This window comes from Peromyscus californicus, unplaced genomic scaffold (assembly GCF_007827085.1).
Source record: "Peromyscus californicus insignis strain IS unplaced genomic scaffold, ASM782708v3 Scaffold_17__1_contigs__length_78620276, whole genome shotgun sequence".
Lineage (NCBI taxonomy): Eukaryota > Metazoa > Chordata > Mammalia > Rodentia > Cricetidae > Peromyscus > Peromyscus californicus.
Window position 1 is genome coordinate 7,065,806 of NW_026294469.1, and position 14,158 is coordinate 7,079,963.

Genomic DNA, 14,158 nt, shown 5'->3' on the forward strand with positions numbered 1-14,158 from the left:
AAGGCAAAGGAAGACAGAGGCAAGGAGGTGGGGTAGAGAGCAGTCATTAGCAATGACACTTGTCATTAATTATTTAGGAAAACTTTGTCCCTTCCCACTGACTCGTATTTGAACAGCCTGGGTTCCAGGCATGGCTTTTTAATATGTTTGTCATTTGAATTCTTTGAAGGCTTTAAATTGATGAATACTAAGGATAATGCTGTAGCTTAAGGCAATCATCCATATTGATGAAGTTCACTATAAATAGATTTGTGCTGCAATAACCCATGTGAAAAAGTAATGTGTCTTTTTCCCCCCATGCCTATTGATTGCAAACCTTCTAAGGATGCTATTGTCAACTGTTCTGCCTTCATCAGAGGAGAGGAAAACCGCAGATCGCCTACTCATTTTGCTTTACAAGTCAGAGACAAGTCCAAAAAAGAATCCATTGCTGTATTCTAACTGAATTGATTAAACAACTACACTCATTTTTCTGGCATGAGAAAGCAAGGTTTTATTGAATAGAAACTACCTTTCAGAGGGTCCAAAATAATGATTTTAATGACATTAAAGGTCCATGCCCATATTCTAGAGAATATGCATATATCTAGTCATGGAGGGTACATCAGAGCCCACTGACTATCATGTGTAATAGAATTGTGAATTTGAGGAATTTGGAGATGGAGACTATTGGATAATTCTGTGTCTTGTTAACCAGAAAGCTGACAGGTAGATGTTCATGGAGAGGCAGGAATTCTCCTTTTGACAGATGGAGAGTTCTGCCAGGAACACAAGTAACTCATCAAAATCATCAGCAATACTGGGTAGGGATCTTTTGAGAATTATTTCTCTGTGAATCTGATCTGGATTTCTGAGCCTGCATCCAGCAATACCGGGTAGGGATCTTTTGATAATGATCTCTCTGCGAATCTGGTCTGGATTTCTGAGCCTGCATGCAGCCCTGTTGAATCTTTGCTGTTCTCACCTCTTTTCAGAAGCCAAAGCTTTGCAGAGTGAAATTGGGAGTCTGCCTTACTGCTGTGGCTGAAAGGAGTGCTAAGACATTCCTTTCTGAATTGCCGAAACGCAAATACCATGAGCTACAGCCGATGTCTCCTCATGGCTGCAGATCTGTGGGTCCCCATTTTCTTGCTTGCCTGAGACTGTCTTCAGCAGCTACAGGGAAATATGGTGGCTCATGTAATATATCAACCTGACTTGGTCACGGGGTGGCCATGCATTCAGTCAAACTTATTCTAGGTATGTGCATGAGGGTGTGCCTGTGGAAGGTTAACAACTGAGTTAGTGAAAGGAGAAAAGCAGACTCCACTCTCTAATATGGGTGGGCCTCATCTAGTCAGTTGGAAGCCTGAATAAAACAAATACGCCAGCCTTTGAGCTGGATTAATGTTTTGATTTTATTGTCTGAATATTCAAATTAGAATTATTGGTTACTTTGCTCATTGCTGCAAATAAATGCCAGTCAAAAGACAATTTAACAGAGAGAAAGATTTATTTTGGCTTACAGTCTGGGATAGCAGAGTACATGCTGTTGTAGAAGGTGCGGTGGTTGGAGTCCAATATGTTGGATCACATGACTCCATAGTCAGGAGGTAGAGAGATGAATGCCGGAGCTCTACTAACATTATCCTTTTTCAGTCAATCTGAGACCCCACCCACAGGATGGTACCGCCCACATTCAGGTTGGATCTTCAGGCTTCAGTAAACTATCTCTGCAAACTCCCTCACAGACATTCCCAGAGATGTGTCTCCCAGGGGAATCTAAATCAAGCCATACTGATAACGAAGATTCACCATCACAGCACATTGGTGCTCCTTAGTTTTCAAGCCTTCCAGATGTTTTTCTGAATCTACATGATCATCTCTCATGGTTCTCGGGCTTGTAGACTCAAGCTGGAAGGATGCCAGTGTCTCTCTGGGTCTCCAGCTTCTGCCTGTATATCTGGGGACTGGCTGGCCTCCATAATTCTGTCATAATTGTCTCTGACTCTTTAGTATGAAATACAAATGTATGCTTTATAACCTTTATCATGGATAGTTCACACCGAGACTGAGTTTTCAAGGCTGTCATAGTCTCATATAATACAGTCTAATGAAGAGGGTGACCTTCAATGTCTTATCTTTGTTTATAGTTAATGGAAGTTCACCAGTCCTGCCTGCACTAGAGAGAAAGGAATTCTTTCACATGGCTTTACTCACTGGGTGTTTCCCAAGGGTCTCTCTCCCACGGGACATTAAGAAAGAGAGAACCCAAGAGGTCTGGAGAAACACTAGGTTACAGGAAGCCATGGCCACCCCTATCCCTGAAGGAGAAAGGAGACAAGCAGTTCTCAGTAATGTGTGAGACTTTCAGCCACAGCCAAGGCCCATCACAGTGAGGTGCACAGCCTGTAGTGAGGTCCACAGCCTGTAGTGAGGTCCACAGCCTGTAGTGAGGTCCACAGTCTGTAGTGAGGTCCACAGCCTGTAGTGAGGTGCACAGCCTGTAGTGAGGTCCACAGCCTGTAGTGAGGTCCACAGCCTGTAGTGAGGTCCACAGCCTGTAGTGAGGTCCACAGCCTGTAGTGAGGTCCACAGCCTGTAGTGAGGTCCACAGTCTGTAGTGAGGTCCACAGCCTGTAGTGAGGTCCACAGCCTGTAGTGAGGTGCACAGCCTGTAGTGAGGTCCACAGCCTGTAGTGAGGTCCACAGCTTGTAGTGAGGTGCACAGCCACCATGACCCCCTGGTCTACCAGGAGTACAATGATGGTAAGTAGCTTTTCTTCCTTCTAACTTTCTGTCCACTGTCTGAGCCTCCCATGAGCCAATCTGACAGAAAGACATACAACAAAGGTCTAACAGATGTGATCCACAGACATCAGCCAAGGAGGGCAGAGAGCAAGGAAGATACAAGTTAAGAGAGGATTTGGGGACAAATAATTACTCTGAAAAGGATGTAGCTTTTGACTCTTCCAAATCTCATTGAGACTAGTAATGTCTAGGAGAGCAAATGAGAAAACCGTCTTTTATTTATATTCCTTCTTACTTGTAAGTAGTGTATATACAGGTCAGAGGACAACTTACAGGGGACAGTTCTCTCCTTCCCCCATGTGAGTCCTGATCAGACTTGGCATCGAGTGTCTTTAACTGCTGAGTCATTTCACCAGCCCAGATTTTCTCCTTATTCTATATCGAAAATAAATATTAACCAAAGGATCTACAATGGTGCTCAGAGAACCAAAAGGCTATTCTGAACCATCTGCAGAACAGCGCAGCTTGGCTTCCTTGTGGATAACCTGAGAGCAGAGTGCATGGCCGCTGTTCTAACTAGAACAGAAGAATCAGCAGCATGCAGCATCCTAAGCATGGAATCTCTTCTAACTAGAACAGAAGAATCAGCAGCATGTAGCATCCTACCCGCATGATGACATGAGGAGAATGTGCTTTATGGAAAAAGTGAACAACTTCCCCTCCCCCAACACAGGGACCCAGTGACACCTGGCAGTCCTTCACATTTGAATTTACAGCATAGTGTCCATTTATAAATGAGTTGGGAGCTATAGAAACAGGGGCATGCTCCCACTGGGGGTGGGTGTTATTTTAGGGAACAGTCTTTCATTAGGCAAATTTACAAAAGTTAAAGCCAGTTGACAACGAGGTCAGCATTTCCAGACAGCTGCTCAGGAGAGCGTATTACTGGGAGGGGTGTCCTTGGAGAGTAGGAGCTAGCTGCCTCTGGAAGGGCTAAGAAATGAGTGAGGACAGGAATTGAAAGGAATTAAGGCACACATTCTTCATTACGTCTGGGGTGTTTTCAGAATATAGGAGAATGGGTTGCAATTATCCCACAGTGAATTTAAAAGTAATATCAGTCTTAATAATACACTCATAGACTTTAAGTACATCACATAATTGAAAAATGCTAAAATTATAAGAGATGTAGAAAGCAGGGAAAGATCCTAGAGACAGAAGACCTAGGCAATAATCTATAGCTAATAAAATTTACCTGACTGTGAAAGCTGGTATTGTCTCAAACTTCTATTAACTATTTGTTCATTAGAATAAATTACTCTCCAGCCATGGAAGGCTCATCTGAATTCCAACCTCACATATGATCACTGGGTATGAATTCATAATGATGAGACAGGATATGGATTCACAATGATGAAATAACTCTAAGTCTCTCTTTAAAATACATAAGCTGAAAAATCATTAGCCACAGCGTTTCATCCTCTCTGGTCCATCCAAGCATGCACTCAGGCAGAAAAAAAAAAGGAACTCATTAGGGGATAGGTGTGAGGGAAAGTTTTGAAAATTTCTCCATACAAAATCTTATTTAATATAAGAGGAAACTTGTGGTTTTTTTTTTAATGAGACTCTTGAGCAGTAGATAAACTATAATGGGAAACTTGTTTTATATTAATAAAATATAGTGGGAAATTTATATTTGTTGAAGAGGACTAAATGATATATATTAGATAAAGAAAGTTTTTCAAAAATTCCTTTCACGTTCACTTTAACAGCGAAGAGGCACTATATAGTTATGTAATAGAACATTAAGGGGAATTTGGTACTTATCTTTTTAATATGATCATCAATCAAAATACTTCAGGGAATATAGCATTGGAAGTGTATTTTATAGAATAAAATTTGTATCAATTTCCTCTAAGAGTAGTTAAATTCTATTATGTAAAGGAGTCATTTTCCATTGAATAAGATGGGATGAGAACAAGCACGGTGGGATTTAGAATATCATCCCTCCATGGTTTTCCACTCTCTTTCTATGCGTGTCCCATCTGTGGTCTGTAATCCTGATACCACACGCAGTGTAGCCAGCCTCTTCCCAACTCTCTTTCCCTGTCTTCCTCATTTAACTTTGTTCCCTGAGTACAGTGGCACTGTGTGTGGAACCCAGGGGTCTGCTTCCATACATTGCATGTAAATTTGCACAAAAGGTTCTCTCTATTTGAAATGCCTTCAGTTTTTCTCGGTTGTCACTCTTTCCTGTCTTGTGAGCAGTCTCCCGTAGACCTGGTCTTGCCCACACCTCACCTCTAGCACACTGGGCTACCAAAGCTTGCTGCGTGTGCATTTATCCTGTCTCTCTCCACTGACAAACTGCAAGACACCCGATTCCTGCTTGGATTTACCTCAGTACCAACACAGAAACCCAAAGACTTCAGTAATTCTTTGTTTAATGAACAGATGGTTAAATCAATGGATGAATATTGGAGTTGATCTATTGAAAATCAATAGTCTATTTCATACACGCAGGAAAAGAATAATGAATTTAAAACTTCCTGTGCCCGTCTATAAATCTATTCCAATATTAAAAGCAAACAACGGGGCTGATACGTCCTTCGATCTCGCGTGTCTACCAGCTCCTGCTGTCCCAGAATCACATTCAAGCCTTACTCTGCAGACAGTTTTGCCAAACCGCAAGTTAATTGATAGTGATGGCACAGGTAGACGATCAGAAAAGACACCAATAGCTCATAAATGTATTCTTGGAGTAAATATGAGAGGAAGAAGCCAAACTCATTGTAAATCGGATATACCTATACCGCAGGTTTCAATCTTCCTTTCTTGATTTTCAGAACCAGCACAAGACGTGATGTAGTGCTTCGTCTGCGCCGGTAGAGGGCAGTCCACACTTCTTTAAGCGAACTGCGTGGGAGCCGCGGGAACTTGGCAACACAGATCCCAGGGTTTTGTTTGTTTGCTTATTATTTTTATTTCTTTAGCACAATCCTAAATCTCTTCAAACATCTCTACTCTTTAATCTATTTTGCTGTTATCATCCTTTCATAGACTTTTACAACCGATTTCAAACTGAGTATCCTCATGACATGACGTGCAGACTGGTGGAGGGGACGGCAGGCTGTGGGGCGGCCAAAGAGCGGAACCCAGTCCTTCGATGCCATGCCACCAAGTTGCTCAACCTTTCCAGTCCTCCCTGTTCTTCCCCTTAAAACACAGATAATGGATATTTGCTTCTCTATTCAAAACAGAAGCACCGGCTTTCACGTTTCTTCATGTGTGCAAACGTCTGTCCAACCCACGTCTTGAAAGGCGTCATGGCAGAAACCAAAAGTACATACCCTGAACAAACCTTGTCAGGTGAGCGGCATTTTTTCTGCCCGGAGTTTGGAGTGGACCCAGTCAGAGTAACCTGGAGGAGGCCGGGTGACAAGAAAGGGCCCGGCCTGGTGCAAACCTCTCGGGCCTTCTGTTAGCTGCCGGCTGGAGGATTAACAGGATTAAGTCAGAATGGCTGCCCTGTTGTGAAGCTCAGCAGGGCTCTCAGGATGAGAAATAAGAGGCATCCACATAGATTTTTTTGCTTGTTTGCTTGTAAAGGTTTCTGCTGCGGTCAGCTCAGGGTTTTCCGAGGAGGCCCGGGTTGCTTCCAGAGGCTGTAACAGTACCACAGACCAGCGGACTATAAGGAACAGAAATTTACTTCCTGCAGTCTAGAGACAGAAGTTTTAGTTCAAGGCACTGATAGACCCCTGGTCTGTCTATTTATTTGCTGAAAACTTTGTGTATGTGTGTAAATAGCTGTTTATTATTGCACTTTGTAACACCTTACCAACTGAACTTGCTTGGGCAATCCCTCTGCTGTAAAATGAAGACAGGAGACTGTCATAGACCCTTTATTAGTGTGAGAAAGCCCAGCATGATGACATCTTGAGACCATATAGGAATGAGAAATCTCAGTCCTCATCTTCCATATACTACTCATGCCCTTTCACGTTGTACATAGTGGTATGTCTTTTACTTCAAAAGAAAATATTTTCTTACAGTCTTTAATGCACTAATATTAGATGCAAATTAAACATGGTTGGACCTCATATCCACCTACTCCTGCAGAGGCAAGCAACTTTGGAGTGGAAATATTTGAATGAAAATTGAAAAAAAAAAAAAATCGTTTTTGTAGTGAACAGACTAGTTTTCTCTGCTATCATCCCCGGGGTGATTTGAATGAAAATGGCCCCCAGAGGCTCACAGGGAGTGGCACCATTAGGGGGTGTGGCCTTGTTGAAGAAAGTGTGCCAGTGGGGAGAGGCTTTGAGGTTTCAGATGCTCAAGCTAGGCCCAGTGTTTCTCTTCCAACTGCCTGTCAATGCACATGTAGAACTCTCAGCTCCTTCTCCAGCATCGCGTCTGCCTGTGTGACCCCATGCTTCCTGCCATGACAATAATAGACTAAACCTCTGAATCTGTAAGGCAGCCCCAATTAAATGTTTTCCTTTATAAGAGTTTCCATGGTCATGGTGTCTCTTCACAGCAATACAAACCAAACTATGACAATCCCCTAAGCACTACACCATCCCAACTATTGACATAGCATTTACATTGTACTCTGGATTATCAATAATCTAGAGATAATTAAAATAAGGATGTGTATATGGTGAATGCAAATATTATACCATTTTTATGTAGGATGTGGGAATCCACAGATGTGTGTCTGCATGGGGGAATTCCAGAGACAGTCCCTTGTGGATTCTGAGACACAACTGTGCCTTGAAATGTCTGAGTCCTGTACAAATCTTACATACTTCATCACTTTAAACATCGATTGTCATTTGGTTTCACGTTTTTACTTTTTGTGATGCCTTAGTTTTACTCTAATACATTCATGCAACTCTACCTACTATTGAGAATTTGTTTCTGATATTATAAATTGTATTAATAGATTGCCCTAGAATGAATTCCAGTTGATTGGTATATAATACTTTAAATGTGTGGTGCTGAGTACTGTGAGCTACCATTTCATGTAAGATTTATGCATCGATGGACTTGAGATGCCTCAGCTTTCTCTGTGAGGTCAGCTTTACCACTGTCAATATTCATGTTGCACTCATCCTGAAATTAATTAGGCATTTCCCTTTCTTTTCTGCTCTCCATAATTCTTTCTGTGGGTTTAAAATTGGTTGGTTTGAAGTGTTGGTATTGTTAGAGTTTCACTGGAAATCAAGCTGAGTGTGTACTCGGGGCTGCTCTTCCACATTCTTTGTTCTATAAAAATGGTCCCTTTAGACTTCCTGAATCTACTGGGATCTTAGTCATTATTCTTGACTGTCATGTTTAATTCCACGTAGTATAGTTTTATATATTGTCTATTATTATCTAAATATCTTCTTATTTATGATATTTTTCTTGTTATCATTTCCTCCTATTGTGTATCTGTGCTTCTTTGTCCTCTCACCCTCACGCTTAACTGGGTTTTCTTATCACTTTGTCTTTTGGATGACTTTTTCAAATTTTGATTGTTTGCTCTGTCTTTGAGGTCTATTTGTATCTTTTTAATTCCTCCATTGCTGTTTTGTTTTCACTGAATTTTTTTTAAATCAAAAACAGTTTTATTACATTTAAGTATTTGTGTACATGTGTGTATGCACATGCTTGTGCCATGGTGCATATAGAGGTCAAAGGGCAACTAGAGGGAGTCAGTTCTTTCCTCCATCATGGAAGTTTTGGGATCTCAACTTCAAGTTATTAGGCTTAGTGAGAAGATCCTTCCCCACTTGGTGTCCTTTCTTTTATTTTTACAGGTTTGACAGTCATGTTTGTTAACTCTTCTAGTAAAGTAATTGATATCTATTTAATGAGAAACTTGACTTGAGCCTCACCTCTGCCATGAGACTGTGATATGCTGAACTTTTACCGTGGGTTCCAAGAATTGTAATTTTGATTTTCTAATTTCTGTTTTGATTCAAATCTCCAACTCTCCTCCTGAAGGCAGATTGTAAAGTGGTGTTAGATCTAATGGTCTTTTCATTCATAGTTTTCTTTCTTTCAGTGTGGTCTGAACTTTGTGTTATTTCTGCATTTTAGAATTTTGACTCTTCCGTTAATGCCTACTATGTAGTCAAGGTATTCAGAATATTTCGTGCTCTCTGGTAACAACAGTGTGTGTGTTATTGCTGTACCACACAGTATACAGAGATGTACAGTGTGGCCCCATTGATGGTTTTCTTAGGTCTTCTCTATTCTGCCAATATTTGTGAACTTGATTTGGTTTTAGCTTGTGATATGTATGACAAAGTGTGTTATGATTTGGGGTGGTTTTATCTATTTTTCCTGCATCTCATAAATTTGTAATTTATAAAGAACATCTCTCAGCATTCCGGCATGTCAATACGATAATAATTGCTATGTTTCATGAATCATGGTCTTTAGCACTAGGTTTCGTTTCTCCTTTAAGCCATTTAGGGAGCAGTGAGGTCAACAAGATGGCTCAGCAGGAAAAGACACTTGCTACCCTGGGGCCACATGATAGATGGAGAAAACTGAAGCCTGGAAGTTGTCTCTGTGTCCTCCACATGAGTGCCATAGTATACATAATCACCTTCACATTTGCACACAAAATAAATATATAAAAATATAGTAAGATTTTGGGGCTAAATCCTTGCCCAACATCAATTATTGAACTATTCACTTTGTTCCTCTGCCTTCTTTTGTTTTCTTTTCTCTTATATTTACTTTTTTAAAAAATGCTCTCAGTTTCTTTTTTTCATGTATAGCCTTGTAGACAGTGCAAATTTGAATTTTGTTATGTTTTTTTTAATCTGAAGAAATTAAAGACTGAATTCCATATATTTACATTTATTTTTAAACTAGTATTTTTGTTGTCAATTCCAAGGTGTTTATTTCCTTTTTTTTCTTTTCAGAAGATATATTTCAATTTGTTAAGTTTCACATTTCAGTTCTAAGGTCTAACTTTATTATTTCCTTTTAAAATTAGTTATAGTCTTCTAATTTGAAGGTGGTGACTACTGGCTCCCTGCTATGAGCAAAAGTGAAATGACTAAGTAACTTCTTGTTCACCTCTTTCCTTTGCTCCAGCATATAACTTAAGGTAATGGCCGTTTGGACTGAGATCCCACTAATCCAGCAATCAGTGCGCATAGTCTACTTTTCACATTCTCTCCACTTTTTGCCTTATTTTGAGTCTTAAACTTTGTATTTCCAGACAATGTAAAAACTACAAACTAATCTATCTAGTCCATTTGATGTTTACTTAATTTAAACATTAAGCAATGCCAAATATGTGAGTCATTTCTTAGGTATCTGAATCTCATCTTGCAGTGTATATAATACTCTCTCTGGAATAAAGTCAGTTTTTAGGGTAAACAATAGGATGAAAGGAGACCCCCATTTGATTCCTGGGGACACATAGCAGTTTCTCCAAGTAGGCATCAAACTGACGAGGACTCCAAACTGTGAGATCATCTCCAATGGCGTACAGACACTTTCAAGAGTATTCTAAGTGGAGGTGATCACCATGGAGATAGTGGTTGTGTTAGGTAGAAGCATGGCATCCTATGTGACTGATTAAAAGTCAACATGCAGCTTTTTCCAGTTGGTAGTTGGAAGCTTTGGGAGTGAGGGAAACTGTCAGGCATCACTTAGGTATTATGTAATTGTCTCATGAGTTCTTGTTTGGGTTCCTAGTTTTGTTGCTAAACAGAGTGCTTTGTCTGCATGGACTGAGTGCTACACATAGAGTGGCTGCCTGGTCTGGTTGCTGTGTTAAGGATCAAAATTCTGTTTTCACACATGCTTGGGCAACACTTCTTTTGTACATGCTGTTTCTTACAATAGGGGAAATAAACTCTCAAGCCAAGAAAATGTTTTGGTCTTTGACTGCTCCACCTCTGCTTGCTTTCTTTGTAACTTTGGGTGAGTTACTTACTTACTCTATTATCCAAGAAAAACAAAAGGCAGAATTTATCAAGAAAACAGTATTTGTCCTCTTATTGTAAGAACATGGATTAATGAGCTAGCATGACTCTGAGGAGGTGAGTACAGGGAGTGATAAAGAATACACAGAACCCACAGATGATATTACCTGTCCACCAAACTCAGGTGACTCGAGACTCTGTCAAGTTGACAATTAACACTAAATGCCACAGTTGCTCTTTACATGGCTGTGACACATGTCTGACAGAAACAGATGAAAAGAAGGAAGTTCATTTGGCTTTTGATTTCAGAGGGATGTCAGGCTATCACAGTGGGGCAGGCATGGTGACCCAATGCCGAGGCAGCAGGAGTGTGGAGTGGAGGCAGCTAAGGCTGGAACCAAAAAGATCTAAACTTCACAGACCAACCCCTAATGACGAATTTCTACCAGTGAGTCACAAAGGTTCTACAACTTCCAAGAACCGTGACACCTTCTGGGACCAGGCACTCAAACGCGCGAGCCTATGAAGGACATTTCACACTGAAACTAAAGCGGTGATGTTTGTAATTCATGTAAATATCTGGCAGGTGTCTTGCTGAGGAGAAAATTGGTTAAAAACTGCTGATCCAATGAATCTGTCAGGCTTAGTCTACATTAACCATGAGAGGAACCAATGCTGAGCTGCACTCTACCCAACTCAGGCTGTGCAGGACTATCCCTGGCATTTATGAGAGTGAGACTGAAAGCTAACCTGGTTCTAAGGAGCTCTGTGGGGTCAACTGACAGGTGCATGTTGACCAGAGACCAAGTTCAAATAATAATATTGTTTGGTCCATCTGCTCTTCCTGGTTTTCCAGTATGTCTGATTTTTATCCCTTTTTCTTTCTTGGGTGCTTGATTGCCCTCACGTGGCCACTACCCTGGCTAAAAGTTAAATTATCATTAATGTTTATTTCTGAACAAATTATGAAGTGAAATGCAATAGGCTGTGTTCTTCAGTCTGTTGGAATAACAGATAACCATCCATCCTTGTTAGAGGTTTTTGTCAGAAATCACTATGAACTTCCTATGACTTACTTAGTTTTTCAGTCTCATTTATACAGCTCCGTATACACAATGCTTAATCAGTAAATATTTTTCCTAGCTATTACCAAGCACGCATCCAGGTTCAGGGAAGCCAATAAGTAAAGGTGATAAATCAATAACTTTCATTGGAGCCCACATCCCAACACTCGAGGTTGGGCTCAAACATCCAGTGATCCAAAGGTTATCAATGATCCAGAGTTATCAACCAATAACTCTGAGGATAAAGAGACATAGCCTATGATGAAGGGAGGAGCATCCATGAAGTATCATGGAAGACTCTTTGGATAAGTTGATATTTAAGTAGAGACCTAGAAGAAGGAAAGAAAAGAACAATAAGGATAAAGGTAAAATTGTTTCTTGTTAGAAAGGGAAAGTGCAAAGGGCCTGAGACTATGGGATGTTTGGCCTGTTCCCAGATGTGGCAGGGAAGCCATTCTGGTCACAGGTGTGTCAGGAAAGATGACAGAGTCTGTGAGGCTCAGAGAAACAAGACTGCGGGAGTCTTTGGAACTGTGGTACGAATTGTATTTATTCTAAGGCAAAAAGGCATGGGGACTGCCTTTTTCACTTATATTTTAAGATATCATTCTACTTTCTGTATTGATTTTTTAAAAAAGAATCAAGAGAGAAAAGATACAAGCTGAGAGTTAAGTTAGAAGGCCTTTACATTGGGTAAATATGAAGATACCTTGGCTTAGGTTAAAAAGTGGTCAATGAAGAAAAGTGAAAATTCATCTCGTTGTTGTGAGCAAAAAGAAAAGAAAATAAGAAGCTGCCCTTGTTGATTGGGATCCCCACAATGATAGGATGGGATTGATAATGATGCGGAAGGGGGGGCACCGTGTGGGAGTGGGTTAAGCAAGGATGAAGAGAGTACAATTGAGATCACAGAGAGGTCTGCCGACTAGACATCAGGGATATGTCCAGTACTGAGAACACAGAGAGGTCTGACGACTAGACATCGGGGGGATATGCCCAGTACTGAGATCACAGAGAGGTCTGACTACTAGACGTTGGGTGATAATGCCCAGTACTGAGATCACAGAGAGGTCTAACTACTTAGACATCGGGGGATATGCCCAGTACTGAGATCACAGAGAGGTCTGCCGACTAGACATTGAGGGATATGTCCAGTACTGAGAACACAGAGAGGTCTAACTACTAAACGTTGGGTGATAATGCCCAGTAGATAATCACACAAACTTGTCAGGGTTCAGGAATTAGGCCCAAGTGAATATGTCACATTTTGGAGTCAGAAATCTATACACAGGACTTATTACAAGGTGAAGGGATAGAGTCAAGTAGAAATGAAATTAAGCAAAAATGGAGATTGAGCCTCCAGCTCTTCCAATATTGGATTCTGTAAAATATGATGGATCAGAAAAAGGACTTGGGAAGGAAAAAAAAAGAAAGAAAGAATCAGAATCCAGCTAAAGAAAGTGCTTCAAAAATCAAAAGATTACCTTTTTCAAATGCCTAACAGGACCTAAACAGCTCTGCAATGGCAACAAGGCAGCTCTAGCGTATCTAGAGAGCATAGGTTTCAGTGAGTTGTTGAAGAAGAAAGAATGGCTTAGAGTAAAATCGTAGAGAGCTAGAAGAAAGAAAGCAGGAACCTTGGATACCAACAATTCAATGTCTGTTGAAAAGGAATTAATAAAAACTGGTAACTCTTCACAGATAAATGTTGGAGGAGTTTCTTTTTTCTTGAAGAATTGTAGCATATTTATAAGAGAAGGGAATGATGTCACAGAAAAACACTAGTGTATGGTCGAAGTGACGGAGGGGCTGTGGCTGGAAGGCTGTCCTTCCATAACTAAAAGGGAGGTAACCTATGTCATCACCACAGGACTAAAGTTAAGTTAAACTCAGTAGGAAAGATGAGGTATGTGTGTAATGCAAAGTGGTTGTTAGATATTATGATGGAAAATTGGGAAACTTTTAACTTCCTTTTTTTCCCCACAGACATACAAAGCAAGGATGTCAGGCAAGACTAAACAGAAAGGTGACAGTAGGTGTCCTTTTTCTACCATTTGAAGTATAACTTACAAAATAACAATAATAAGGAAAATAGAGTTGCTGACATGTTTTTTGTGTTTTGGAGGTAGAGAATACTTGTACAGACCAGACCACTTGTAAGTAACACAGCTCTCTCTAAAGCTGGTCTCTGTTTGAGCTTACTCTTTGAGCAGCAATGTAAAGTTTGTTTATCTCAAAAGGCAATCATTAAATTTAGAAAATAAGAAAAAAATAGAGTTTTGTTCTTAATAAAAATCACTTAAGATATGCTATAGGTTAGATGAGCCTGAATGATAGCTTCAGAAACTTGTCTCCTTGCGTGGTGACAGTAAGAACCAATGGGACCTTGAAGAAATGGGACCCAGTGAGACATAATTAAGTCAC